Raw genomic sequence first — 14,050 nt, 5'->3', positions numbered from 1 at the left:
ATCTTTTTTCCATGCCTCTAATCTGTTTAGATGGATAGCAAATTCTTTATCTGATGTGGTCAGCAAATGGAGAGTTTTGACTAATGTGTTGGACAAGGACAACAGGAATTAAACATTTTTGACACCTATATGTGGCAAGCATGTTCCACTTTATTTTACATCATTTAGTTCTTACAGTGTTCTGCAAGGTAGATATTGTTATGTCCATTTTTTAGATCCAAAGACCAAGGGTGAGTGATGCTACAGAACTCTTCTGAAATCACTGGGCTAGCACATGAAGAGCCATGATATAAATCAAATTGTTTGATTCCAAAGCCCCTACTTTTGCATTTACCATGTTGAATATATATGTCATACTATATACAAATTACTACTACTTCCCAGGGAATTAGAATATGATAAAAATAAATTTGGGTCCTGGGAAATGTAACTTATTCTCTTTGAAGATTCAAAAAGCATTTAAGAATTTTGTCATGCCTCAGGGTCATCATTAGAAACATTAGTCATCCTTTCATTATCAATATATCAGAAGTGCCTATTAACAGAAGTTTATGGTTAATGGCATGACAAGGAATATATCTGCATATGTGCCTGCTTTCCATAGGAACATGACAAATTTCAGACTTCCAAGGCTATCTAAGTAATCATTTCATGATTATACATTAAAATATGATTTCTCATTAAGCATGATTGTACAGAGCTGTTTGCACATTGCCCTCACATGAAGCCTTTGGAAATTACTCAATGCACAGAGCATGATATGCCCATCATCATACTTACCCTTTAAACTCCGTGGCACATTAAGTTCAGGCTTAACATCCAAATCCCCAGAGAGCTACTGCTTTTAATCCCTAATTAGGGAATGATCTCAAGTAGCCCCTAACATCATCCAAGGGAAAGGATTGTTTCAATTGTTTTTCCAATTTGTCAGACTAATAATAACCCTAAATAAAGTCACTTTCATCACATTACCACCATAGGGCCAAATACTGCTCAGCTCCTCTGAGGATATTTTGGGTTTTTGAAGAAATTTTTAATGATTAAAAGTTTTCCTGACCCAAAACATAAATTCTCTAACAACAGCCTTTTGAACCATGGCTTGTGGGTTGAAGAAAGATTGGGAAAACAAAGGCCTCCCTGGGCTTCCTTCACTCTTCATAGCATTTGGATGGCCTCCTATTCTACCAGGCTGATCTTGATTCATTCCCTACACCCCAGACTTGAATCTCAGTGGACACCGGATCCCATGCCAAATACAAAGTTTGAATCATCTGTTTCAGTGTCTTTGTATTTCTTCATTGCTATGGAATGTTAGAATGGGCAAGCTTATGAGAGAAAAATAATAATGTACAGCCTATGCATATTCATAGTCTAAATGAATCTAGGTCTCTTGGTATTTCCTCCCCAAGTTCCATTTTAAATGATACAGCTCCCTGTCATAGATGGAAAATATTCCTTTTCAGATGACTTAGCTAAAACTATGATAAAGAAACCCTTTCTGATTTATAGTAACTTCCTAAAAGATCTCCTATTTGATATGTTGCAAAAACTAGGAAATATGTAACTGTTAATATCAGAGAAGGAGGTAATCTGGGAAAAATCATATGGTTAGATTTATTGGTGGTCTAGGAGATGCAAGGAAAGCAAACAAACTTGAAAGTTTGCATAAACATGAAGCTTAGAATATATTTCAAACTTTCAAGGGCCAGTGATACTTGGGAAGGAAGAATAAAAATTTAGAAAATCAAGATAGTTGCATTAGTTTGCTGATATAGCAAAGTAACACAGAATGGGTGGTTTAAACAACAGAAATTTATTTTCTCACTGTTCTGAAGGCTTAAGTCTGAAATCAAGATGTTGCAGAGTTCATTTCTTCTGAGGCCTCTCTCCTTAACTTGTAGATGGCCATCTTCAACCTGTGTCTTCCATGGTCTTCATCTGTGCATATCTGTGTCTGAATTTCTTCTTATAAGGATACTAGTCATATTGGATTAGAGCCCATCCCAATGGCCTCATTTTAATATAATTACCTCTTTAATGACCCTATCTCCAAATACAGTCACATACTTAAGGCCTAGAGTTAGAATTTCAACATGAGGATTTTGGGAGGACACAAGTCAGCCCTTAACAGAAAGGACATGAAAAATATAATCCCATTCCAAGACTGCCTGTGCCCTCAGATGATTTCTGTTATGAAAGACGCAGAGCAAAGTGACCCATTGTGGAATGAAAGACCAGGACCTGAAGTATAGATACCAAAGATGTTGCCATGGTTACATGAACAAAGGCAATATTAAAAGCAGCCTGAGTAGATGGGGCAATAATTTAATCATGAAAACTCATAATAAAAATTGTGAGGTTTGATATAAATTTTATAGATTTTTAAAGAAAAAGCACATATGATCTTCTATTCAAAATATGGTTCTTATGTTCAAATATACATTACAGATGCTTTCATTAATTTTATTCTATGTTTATTATTGACACCCTACTACATGCTGTGCTATAACCAAAGCCCAAATAATAGCCAGTGTTTTGTCTTCTGGTGAATGATACCAATTCAAAAGTGAGCCTTTTGTCAAGTCAGTGTTAAACCAGTTTGCCTTTTGCTTTTATTGTTTACTTCTTTTAGTTTTTATCAAGAGTGGGCAACATAAATTTTAGCTAGCTTTCAAATGAAACACATAGGAAATAATTACATAAACATATGTATGCCATTGTTGTTTGTAGTCAAACATACCATGGCTAAAGCAAAGGTTTTCCTGGTGCTTCCATGTGTTTAGACCAGTAATTAATGAGTGTCCTTTCCTCAGTGGAAATATTTGGATTAGCAACAGTCACTATCAAGATCTGGAACCCTCACTGGTACCATGAAATTTATACTCAGATTGTGCCACTTAATGGCTCTGAAGATTTATATCTGACTTTTCCCTTAGTTCTATATTTGAATAGCATTTCTAAGGAAATAACAAAAGGATGTCTGTAAATCAAGACATCCTCCTGAAGCAGTTTATCTTTATACTAAAAAGAAGTAGTAAGCAGATAGTCATGACTAAGTAAGGTCCTTCCAGGCTACCAGCTGGCTGCTGGCAATTCCGTGTCATAGGCTTTCAGGTAGTTAAATCCAATGTTCAAAATGTCATCTTAAAACACCAGAGCTTGGTAGGAAAGTTATAAAATCCACAAAGGGAGAAATCACTATAATATAGGATATCTCTGTTCAATCTTAATGGATTCCTATTACTCAAACAGATCATGTGACTTTAGAAAGTCTTTGTCTGCATTAAATTGAAGGATGGTTTCAACAAACTACAGATGCCATGGAGAGTAAAGATGGATATTTTTTTTTTCAATCTGAAAACATGTAATGGTTGCCTAGTACAGACATAAAAATCTGGCTGATCAAGTGACCCAAATTGACTTGTAAAACTCTTGAAAACAAACAACTTTTCATTACACATCTCATTTCTCATCTTTAAGCTTTGCCAGTGAGTATTCTTTCTTTGGAGAGCTGGTCTGATGAAGAACGCTTTTACTGCTCCATTTCATGAAAACCATTGTTTGTGTTTCTGAGTTCAGTGAAAGTCAAAATTAGCCAGAGAGCGGGAAGAGTTAACATGCCAGTTCCAAAAATCCTCTAGAGATTATTAATCAGTTAGATGAGAGCACTGCCTGTTCTCCATGGAATCTTTTTCTTATAAGTGAAGCAAGTCTGGCATTGCCAGCAAATGTCAATGCCATGCAGAGAGAATAGATAAATTTAGAACAAATGATTTCCCAGTTAAATAGGGACCAACAGTGAGTTTATAATAAAACAATTTGCACACAGTTCGGAATATGACAATGGCAATTGTTCTTATGTTGAAAACAAATCTCTATTGATGTGTGCTTGTGGCAGAGTAGAGCATGTCCTAATATAGTCCTTCCCACATCTATATACAGTACCAGGAAGGCCATTTATAATTTGTAACACTTGCCCAGCTTAGACAAGATCATAACACATTGGGAGGCATGATTACACACAAGAGTTTTCAAACCCTTATTTTGAGCTGGAAAAACAGTATTCAGTACCAGACATTTGAAAGCAGAGAAAGAATGGAATGTCCTTTCATCTTCAGCTGGTGGTTGATGTTCCTGTTATCTGGAACTTCTGAAGATGTTTTAATCCTGCCAGAGCACTGACTCTCAACTGGCTGGACAATGAAACCAACTGAGGAGCTTTAATAAACTGATGTCCGGAATCCACCTCCAGAGAGCCTGATTTAAGTGATTTGGGGTGTGGCCAGGCATTGGAATATTTAAAAGCTCCCCCAGGTGATTCTAAAGAGCAGACATGATTCAGAAATTCTGTTGGGGAAAAAAAAAAAGAAGGAAATTATCCGATGGTGTTTTGTCATTTATAGCTATAAAAGTTAAATCTACCTAAATGGTTCATATCCCATCTTTACTAGCATCATAATAATCATCCAAATCATCATAGAAACATGAACAATATAATATCTGAAACCAGAAGGGACCCAAGAGGTCATTTAGTCTGAAGATTCTCCAACCAGGGGTTCTTGGGTTCCTGAGAGTCCTTTAAGTAGTATGTCAACCTCTTAAAATTGAAGCTAGGTATGGTTTGTTTTTTGTTTGTTTGTTTGTTTTGTGAAGAGTATCCATAGATTCCATCAGCTTCTAAAAGAAGGCTCTGGCTTCAAAAAGGTTAAGAACCAGTTATGTAGTCTAAGTCCTTCAATTTGCAGACAATGATACTGAAGATCAACATGAAAACAGAAAAGAATATATTTCCTCATCACTCCATCTCTCCTCTCAGAACCAAGCTCACGACAGTCCATATGTTTTTGTACAAAACTGATTAAAAGCCAAACCAAAAAATGAACCCCTTAAAAAGACTGACATTCGGACTAAATAAAGATTTCAATCAGGTAGCTGAAGTGTCCAGAACTGCAGAAGTGGTAATATTTTGGAAGACTTTCTTAGACTTTACAGAGAAGAGTTCCACAGAATGAAGCCCCTGGCTAAGAACATTCCCCTCAAGGATTTCTCAGATTAAATATGAAGTCAAGAAGTGAGCAAATGTTAGCCAAGCCCAACCAGAGATTATGTAATGCCCTCAATGTAGTGTTGTAACCTCAATGTGATTTCTCCAGAATTTGTATCATGTTTAATTTATACCATTCCATAACCCTAATCAAATGCGGTTTCTATGTATCTTCATCGATGATGACCTCATCTGAGTCCACAGCCATTCACGAGAAAAAGACTCTTCTCTAAGGGAGGTTACTGATATGTCTGCATTTCACTTACATAACACATTACAACTTTGGGTAGTAAAGATGAGAGGCTTTTTCTATAACAAAGACCCCGTCTAGACAGAATGATCATAGAAAGTAGAACTTTATATGACATTTCTTTGTCTTTAGCTGTTGCTGAGACTATTGGGAATTACTCTAATATTTAATGTCTTCAATTTTCTAATTGTGGCATATGCTGGCAGAATTTTTTAGTTCCCTCTGGTAAAATATACATAATATTAAATACATATTATTAAAACTATTCTTCACTCAGTATCAATATACAGAGAAATCTATCAAATGAAACAGGTATAAGTTAGTAACTTTGAAGGTTGGAGTCAAACCTGTCTACCTAACTCTAGTTATGACTATGATACACTACAATGAACATGGGTTTTAGAATCATACTTTAATTCTCAGTCCTACTTTGGGGCAGCTAGGTGGCTAGGTCAGTTAAGCATTGGACTCCTGGTTTCAGCTCAGGTCATGATCTCAAGGTTGTGAGATTGAAGCCTGCATCGGGCTCCATGCTGAGTATAGAGTCTGCTTGAGGTTCTTTCCCTCTCCTTCTACCCCTCCTCTGGCTCAAAGTCTCTTTCTCTCTTTCTCTCTCTCTCTCTGTCTCTCTCTCAAATAAAATGAATAAATAAAATCTTTTAAAAAAATAAATCAGTTCTGCTCTGTACTAGCTATGCGACCCTAGACAAATACTGAGTCTATGAGACTCAATTTTGCTTCCATAAAATAGGATTAATTGTACCTCCATCAGAGAGTTGATGTTAGGTAGAGGCACTAACTACTATAGTGCCTTGAATATTACAGATACTCAAATGTGATTCACCTTCTCCCACTACCTTCTAAAGCTCATGTTCTTTGCACCAAACCAGGTGACTTTTAAGAAATTTTCCTATTTCTCTTCCTTACTACTAAAACTGAGCATTTTTTTTTTCATTCCTAACCCATGGCAGCCTCACTTAAATGGTCTTTGATTTCTTGATTGTCTTTTAGATAGTCTTTACATTTATTCACTGAAGCTTTTAAAGTACTAAGCAGAAAACATTGCATTAATGAATAAAAGATGTTGAATACTTTTATTCCCATGTGCTTTGCATTCTTACTCCAACTGCAATAACAGGTCAAAAATTAATATTATGAATTGAAAAAGGAAAGGGAAGAAGAAAAAAGAACCAAATCTAAGGGGAAACAAAGAAGAAATTTAGGAGAGAAAGAGGCATTTTGGCACCTAGTCATAATTCTGAGTTGAGATTTATTTACAAAGTGGTACCCAGTTTGTTCACTCATTCACTAAATATTCTCTGGAGAAAGTAAGTATTAAATGGAAGACTAAAGGATCAGAAAATGTCAATCTGTGAAGCAAAGGTAGGAAAAGGATCTATGCTAGTGGGGTAACATCCTAGGGTTGAGACTTGCTCAAGGAGCGTTTAAGAAACTAATGTCTACCAGCTGGTGTTTTGGAGTCCTACGAGATAAAGCAGTAAAAGGATTTCAATGTCATGACCATGTCACGTAGCCCTTGGACATTTTCTAATCTTAGTAAGTACATCTAGCGATAGAAGAAGAAAAAATAATAGAAATAAAATGCTTCAGAAGTACCCTAAGAACCTAAAGAAAATCGAAATAAAGAAAAACCTAAAATAGGCCCATTTTAGGTTTTCCTCTGCTTTTTCACATGTAGTAACTTCCCAATAATTTGCAAAATGCTTTAGAGTTCCAAACAAACCTCAGACTATACACAAAAAGAATGGACAAGCCTATGCTTCAGTTTGGTGATTCCAGACTTGATGTATAATTTCTGCTCAGCATTCGACTGCTCAAGTCACTTGGATGTATTCTCTTATCTTTTAATTTATCCATCATTTTTAAAGCAGCAGACACAAAATTGTTTGCCAAAGCTCACAGGAATTTTTTTTTCTAATGGTACATTGTTCCACCTGGCAAAAAGAGAAGCCGGTTACCGACTACCTCGTCCATAGATCTTAAGGATTGTCAGACCTCCCCGGGGACTCCCATCCTTGAATGTCCTACACCAGTAACTCCCTAGACTGGAGACGTGGCTTAGGCCTCGGAACACTGTCAGCGCCTACAACGCCGTTGAGGGCTCATTTAAACTTGCACACTAGGACTTCACACGAACGATCCCGTGTGCGCAGAGAAAAAGGAACTAAATGGCCTGTTGCTCTCGGCCTCGGGCCTGCGGCGGGCTGCCCAGGACACCGGCCCTCCTCCGGTCCCCGGGGACTCGGTACACACTTGACGCCGAGGGATCGCCGGGCCCCAGCCAGCAAGACCAAGGGTCATGACCCCGGGAGCGCCAGCCTGCCTGGCTATGGTCGAACTCGGCGGGCAAGGCCCAACGTTGTGACGTGAACATCCACCTCCTTGTAGGTGGCAAAACCAGGGGAGCAGGAGCTAGTGAACGAACGAACGAAATAAATAAATGCAAGTGGGAATGAGTAGAAACGATGTTAAATATGAAGAGAAGGAAGCGAGTGAGGAGGCATAAGCGATACAAACCGTATGCTCCTAGGAACAGAGCGGGCGTTGGGCTGGTGATGCTAGGGATGCTGGGATGTTAGGGATGCTGGGATGCTGGGATGTTAGGGATGCTAGGGATGCTAGGGATGCTGGGATGCTGGGATGCTAGGATGCTAGGGATGCTGGGATGCTGGGATGTTAGGGATGCTGGGATGCTAGGGATGCTGGGATGCTAGGGATGCTAGGGATGCTAGGATTCTAGGGATGCTGGGATGCGGGATGCTGGGATGCTAGGATGCTAGGGATGCTGGGATGCTGGGATCCTAGGGATGCTAGGGATGCTGGGATGCTGGGATGCTGGGATCCTAGGGATGCTAGGGATGCTTCCAGCAGCGTCAAGCACTACTCCCTTTTTCTCCTTTTTTTTTTTTTAAATGATATTGTGAAATATCTTTTTTTTAAAAGATTTTATTTATTTATTCATGAGAGAGAGAGAGAGAGGCAGAGACAGAAGCAGGCTCCATGCAGGGACCCCAGGATCACACCCCAGGCAGAAACCACTGAGCCGCCCAGGGATCCCCTCTTTTTTCTCCTCCTTAAACTACCATGGGCACCTCTGCACAAACTGCTATCTCCCTCCGAAGCTGATCACAATATATCTTAAAGGCGTCTTCCCGGTTAATGCATCTTTACAATAAACTCTCCGCAAAGTGTAAAGAACTGAAGACATAAATTGAAGTGGCTTTTAGTGGTGGCCGGGGGCGGGGGCGGGAGGCGCGGATTGACAGCTTTGGAGATAGACGGCTTCTCTCCTCTCCCACGAGAGATACAGCCTGAGAAGCAGGAGTGTAGGGTGTCCCCGCCTGCTTCCCCTGCCTTCACCCTGACCAAGTAAGGGCTGCGAGAGGACAAGTCCCCTCTCCCAGCCAGCTCTCGGCTGACGCCGCTCAAGAACTGCCACCAGCACCCAGGCGACAGGAGCCTTTCCCTTCCCGCCGGCAAACCAGAGGCACCGCTTATTGCGCTTGGAACAGTGAACAGTGAAATCAGAGGGTACTAACTCTTGATACCCTCAGCCCCACTGGATCCAAGGCGCAGAACCTAAAGTGGAAACCAACTTGAGGTTCCCATTACGATTTCCCACGGCCATCGAGCCCTCCGACGGTCCCCAGCGTTCAATCAGGTAAGGCAGGAGAGTGTCGCTGTTTTATCCGGTTCTCCCCAAGATATTTGAAATGAGTACTCTGCCATCCATGAAATCAAATGAATCTCAGGGACATTTCTATTTATGCAGTGTGAGGGGGATCTTTCAAAAGAGAAAGGAAAAGCATAAAAAAGGATGGAATGTTTCCAAGAGAACAAGTAATGTACATTCTCCCTTCGGAAAGAAAAGCAGCAAATACGTATGAAAAATTGAGGGGCCTGCGTTAAAGTGGAGTCTTCACATCATTTATTTATGTACTGAACTTGAGAACCACTAAAGTCATCTTCATCACATCACCTTAAAATGAGCAGAGACCAATATAACAAGACTATCAGATTACAGTCAGTAGATGTTAGGAAACATACGCTTTGTTTATCTTACACTTTCCTAAACAATCATGCGCAGCTTTCTTTTGTTCCAGGAGTCATTCAAGCATATAATAAGGGTTCCAGCAAGTTGAAACCCTTGTATCTGGTTATTTTCAGGCAGTTGTAAACTTGCTGCCTCCAAGTCAGTAGTTTTCTTATGTTGTCAGCAAGGATTTAAAAAAATGCCATCATCCCAGTTCTTGTTAGTAAAGAGCTGCTCCATCTTTAGTCCTTCCCATTAACCCTCATTAACAGTTTGCACTTACTTTTAAAATAATTTTAAACATCTCTGATGCTTTCAAGGTAAAAAAGCACTTATACCGCAGTGTGCAGTTCTCACTTCTTGCTTCCTTAGCTGTTATAATTTCTCACCCCGGCTTTTTTTCTTCTGTACCTCGAAGCAAATCTCCTACCATCCGCCTTATGGACCCTGAACTGGTTTTCCCATACATTTCAAACTTTGCCTTGTCTTTGGTCTTCTGTTGAACGTGCATGCATTCATTCACACAACAGACATTTCCATAACACCTCCTCGTGTCCTTACTTGTCCTACACATGTGTTGGATCGAATTCGAGATAAAATATTATGCAACTAAAAAGGCACTAGAACAGAAATCCTGGATCCTAGTGTTAGCTCTGTCATCCATCAAGTATGTGACCTTGAACAAATCACTTTCCCTATATATACCCCTGTCAATAGGGCCTGGGTTATATCATATCTAAAATCACTTACAGCTCTGAAATCCTACAATATCATTGTCACCCCAGGAGTCAGTGCAAACAGACAAATCCATACCACCGTGTCAGTAACTTTGAGATACCAATTTAACTTTGAATCCAGGAGCTCTCCTAAAAGGAAAGTAAGGAAATCCTGACTTTGGTATTTGGGGCATATTAATGAGCGAGTGGAGGAGTCCTTGAAGACAGAGTGCTCAAATCCCATTTCAGAGACTAGTCTTGACTCTCTGCAATTCATCTACTTGCGATCTGTAATTCATCTCCAACCGTTCTCCCTTAACCCTTCACTTCCACACAACCAATGACTGCCCCCCTCAAAGTTACCAAAGGACTTTCACAGAGTTAGATCCACGAGTCTACTGTTATTCTTCATCTATCTTGACATGTCATCATCATCATCTGACATATTTGACCACTCCTTTCTCTGTTGGGCACCCACCTCTCTCCCTACCTCACTGATCACTCCTCATCCTTCTTTTCTGATTTCTCTTCTGTACCCTGAGCTCCTAATATTGACTGCTCCCAGCTCTGAGCTGTTGGCCTTTTCTGTATGTGCTCACTCCCTTGGTGATCTTATCTAATCCCTTGGTTTTAAAATCTATCTATATGCCAAACCCAAGACCTCTTTCCTGAACTTCAGACTGGTATATGCAGATGGCTAATAGACTTCTAAAAAAAGGAGTCCTGATGTTCTTACCCAAATCTAATCCAGACAGTCCAGTTGATGTAAACTCCATCTTTTCAGACGCTCTGTCAAAAAAGTCTTTGGAGCGTTTTAGTCCTTTTATTTCTCTTATACCCTACATCTAATCTATTAGGATACTGGCTCTAGTTTAAAAATGTAGCAGAATTGAATCACTTCTGGGACACCTGGGTGGCTTAGTGGTTGAGCGTCTGCCTTTGGCTCAGGGCATGATCCCAGCCCCGGGATCAAGTCCCACATCGGACTCCCTGTGAGGAGACTGCTTCTCTATCTGTCTGTGTCTCTGCCTCTCTCTCTGTGTTTCTCATGAATACATAAATATAATCTTAAAAAAAAAAAAAAGAATCACTTCTTACCTCTACTGCCATCTCTCTCCTCGAGCTGCAATAGCTTCTAAACAGGCCTCCCGGCTTCTAGACTGGCTCCTTAGAACCTATTCTCGAGACAGAAGTCAGAGTGGTCTTTTGAAATACTAATTCAAGCCCTCCATTGGATCACTAATGTTTTCACAATGGCCTACAGGCCTTCCATAATCCCTCTGACTTCACCTCCTATTGCTTCCTCCCTTGCTCACTCCACTGCCATCAAGTAGCCCTTCTCACATCAAACACAACAGGCATAGCCTTGATGCCAGCTCTTCTGCCTACACACATCTGTACAGCCAATCTCTTCACCTCCTTCAAGACTTTGCTCAATTTTCATCTTTTCAGTGAAACTTGATCATTCTACCTCAATCACGTACTCCTGATTTTCCTTATCTGGATCTATCTTTTCTTTTTCCATAGCACTTACCACCTTCCCATATTCTATATAATTTACTTCTATTTTTTGCTCATTTTCTGTTCTCCCGAACTAGAATGTAAATCATGGGAGGTCAGGAACTCTTTCCTGTTTGTTCATCGATGTACCTCAAGTAACTGGAATCATATTGGGCACCTCAGAAGTGTGTTATATTTATTAAATAAATAAATAGATCACTGAGTTATGGGTAAATAGGAAAGAGTGGTTCTATAGCTATCAGATTATAGCCAACATCTCAAGAAGCTACATATGAAGTAATAAGCTTAATATAGCTTCATTCTAATTATTTAATCAATGCCCAACCCTGCTGTCCCTTCTTGATCATTTGATACCCCTGATGGATAGAGAATGTTTGGAGTTCACTTCTCACTCTGGAGACCCTTGTCATTTGTCCACCAGAATTCTCAGAACAAATTACAACTTTGGGCTGAAGAGACCTGAAGAGTTCTATACTCATCTGGCAGACTTAGAATAAAGCTTATAAAATAACTATTGTATATCTGCTGTGAGAAGTATAAAAGAGAGGAGTAGTAATTAACAGGTATTGATATCTAAGCCTATGACAGACATTATTCTAAGGTTTCACAAGTATAAACTCATTTCTTCCTTGCAACAACCCCTATCTCTTGACCTCACACCTCTCTCCCCATTATTGGATGTGATCCATCTGGACAACAACCAGAAAGTGACAAAAGTGCAAGTGGGTTAAAAGGGAAGACACAAAACTAAAGAAATAGACCATGACCTTAATAACTCCTAAGAAAAATGTTATCTGTTAAGCACAGCTTCCATATCTCCATGAAGCCAGGTTGAGAAAACATTCATGTTGACACATTGAAGGTCGAATATTCAAGGGTAATTAGATTTCTCCAAGGTGAATCATGGAGATGACCTACTTAGAAGTAGATATAGAACTTTCGCTGTCCAGCCATAAATCAATTCTAACATTCTTAAGCACATTTCTAAGCATTTTTGCTTGTAGCTTCATCAATTATTTTACATATTTCCTGTTACTAGTCTTTTACAAATTTCATTAGGATCACAAAAAAATTTACTAACTTATCCATCCTCATCTTAGTATTATTTCTTATTTTTTTATTTGAGAGAAAGAGAGAGAGAGCATACGAGCATGCACACATGCACAGCGTGTGAGTGGGAGGTGGGGCAGAGGGAGAGAAAATCTCCAGCAGACCCCTGGGCCCTGCAGAGCATGGAGCCTGACAGGTGGCTCAATCTCATGACCCATAAGTTCATGACCCAAGTGGAAACCAAGAGTCAGAGGCTCAACTGACTGAGCCACCCAGGTGCCCCTTAGTATCATTTCAAGTAGTTTTTTATTACCCTACTTTCCCATATCCATAAATACGAGGGGAAAAAAAGGAATTTCAACTAACTTCTTTGGCATTACCCTTTACCTGCTTTCAATCGTGGTAACCTTCTCAGAGTTGAAGACCTCCACTTGCTCAGACATTTTCATCAACTCGTTCAGCATACATTGGTTGAATTGCAATGACAATGCTAAGCATAAAAAGGTGTGATCCACAGTCCCTGAATCAGGGAATTTAGTGTCTAATAGTAAAGGAAAAACCAATACACTGAAATAGCTTCCTATAAGAACCTCAATGTCCAGAAGCAGAGGATTAGAGAAATAAGATATTTATGTTGGTGAAATGGAATACTACAGTTTAAATGAATAAATTAGATTTCCATGCACCAATATGGCTAGTTTTTAAAATATATTGAGTGAAATAAGGCAAATTTTTAAAAGATACATGCAATAATTACATTATGTTCTTTAACAAAACAGATTATAAAATGACATTTGCACTGCTTACAAATATACGGTGTGTAACAAAAAATAAGAAACAGAGCTTGAGAGGTTAGGAATCAAATTCAAATTAGTGGTTACTCCTGGAGAAGGAAGAGGTGAATGGGATTGGAAAACGTGTAATGTGAACCTCAACTTGATTGGTAAGGTGCTATTTTTTTATTTAATGAAAAAATATTTGAAGCTAGGATTTTTAAATGGTAAACTTTATTTATTTGGGGTAGTAGGATATATGGTATTTTTCTATACTTTAATGATTTTTCCCCCTAATGTCTTCCAAATTTAGAAATGAGAGAGAGGGGAGAAGGAAAGGTGTCACACTGAGAACACTACTCACAAAAATGGGAAGTGACAAAGGCTACAGAGAACATACCAGAGATATATAAGCAAGCATCAACAAGGGAGCAGTACTAAGAAGGGCTGTGAGGTGACAGAGGGGAGAAACCAGAACGTTCCTGGGAGTCTTCCTAAAAATGCCTAGAGTGGAGTCATGCCTGAAGAATGACCATTGGGAAAGTTACTTAATCTCTCCAAAACTTGAACATGGGATAATATCTCCCTGGCTGCAGGATTTGCACAGGCTAGAGAAAGTATATTCAAAGATGCCCGTGTATA

At 39.4% G+C, this 14,050-nt stretch overlaps 1 long non-coding RNA gene across 1 annotated transcript in view; it reads right to left on the bottom strand.

Annotated features, from left to right (window-relative positions):
• Positions 1-333: 333 nt before the first annotated feature.
• LOC119872361 overlaps positions 334-14,050 on the bottom strand; it is a 42,249-nt gene continuing 28,532 nt past the window's right edge. The window contains exon 3 of the long non-coding RNA XR_005360433.1: positions 334-4,347. This is a non-coding gene — a long non-coding RNA (uncharacterized LOC119872361). The remainder of the gene's footprint in view (positions 4,348-14,050) is intronic.

Source organism: Canis lupus, chromosome 6 (assembly GCF_011100685.1).
Source record: "Canis lupus familiaris isolate Mischka breed German Shepherd chromosome 6, alternate assembly UU_Cfam_GSD_1.0, whole genome shotgun sequence".
Taxonomy (NCBI): domain Eukaryota; kingdom Metazoa; phylum Chordata; class Mammalia; order Carnivora; family Canidae; genus Canis; species Canis lupus.
The sequence above is the reverse complement of the archived record's forward strand: the minus strand, read 5'-3'. Positions and strand labels throughout refer to the sequence as shown.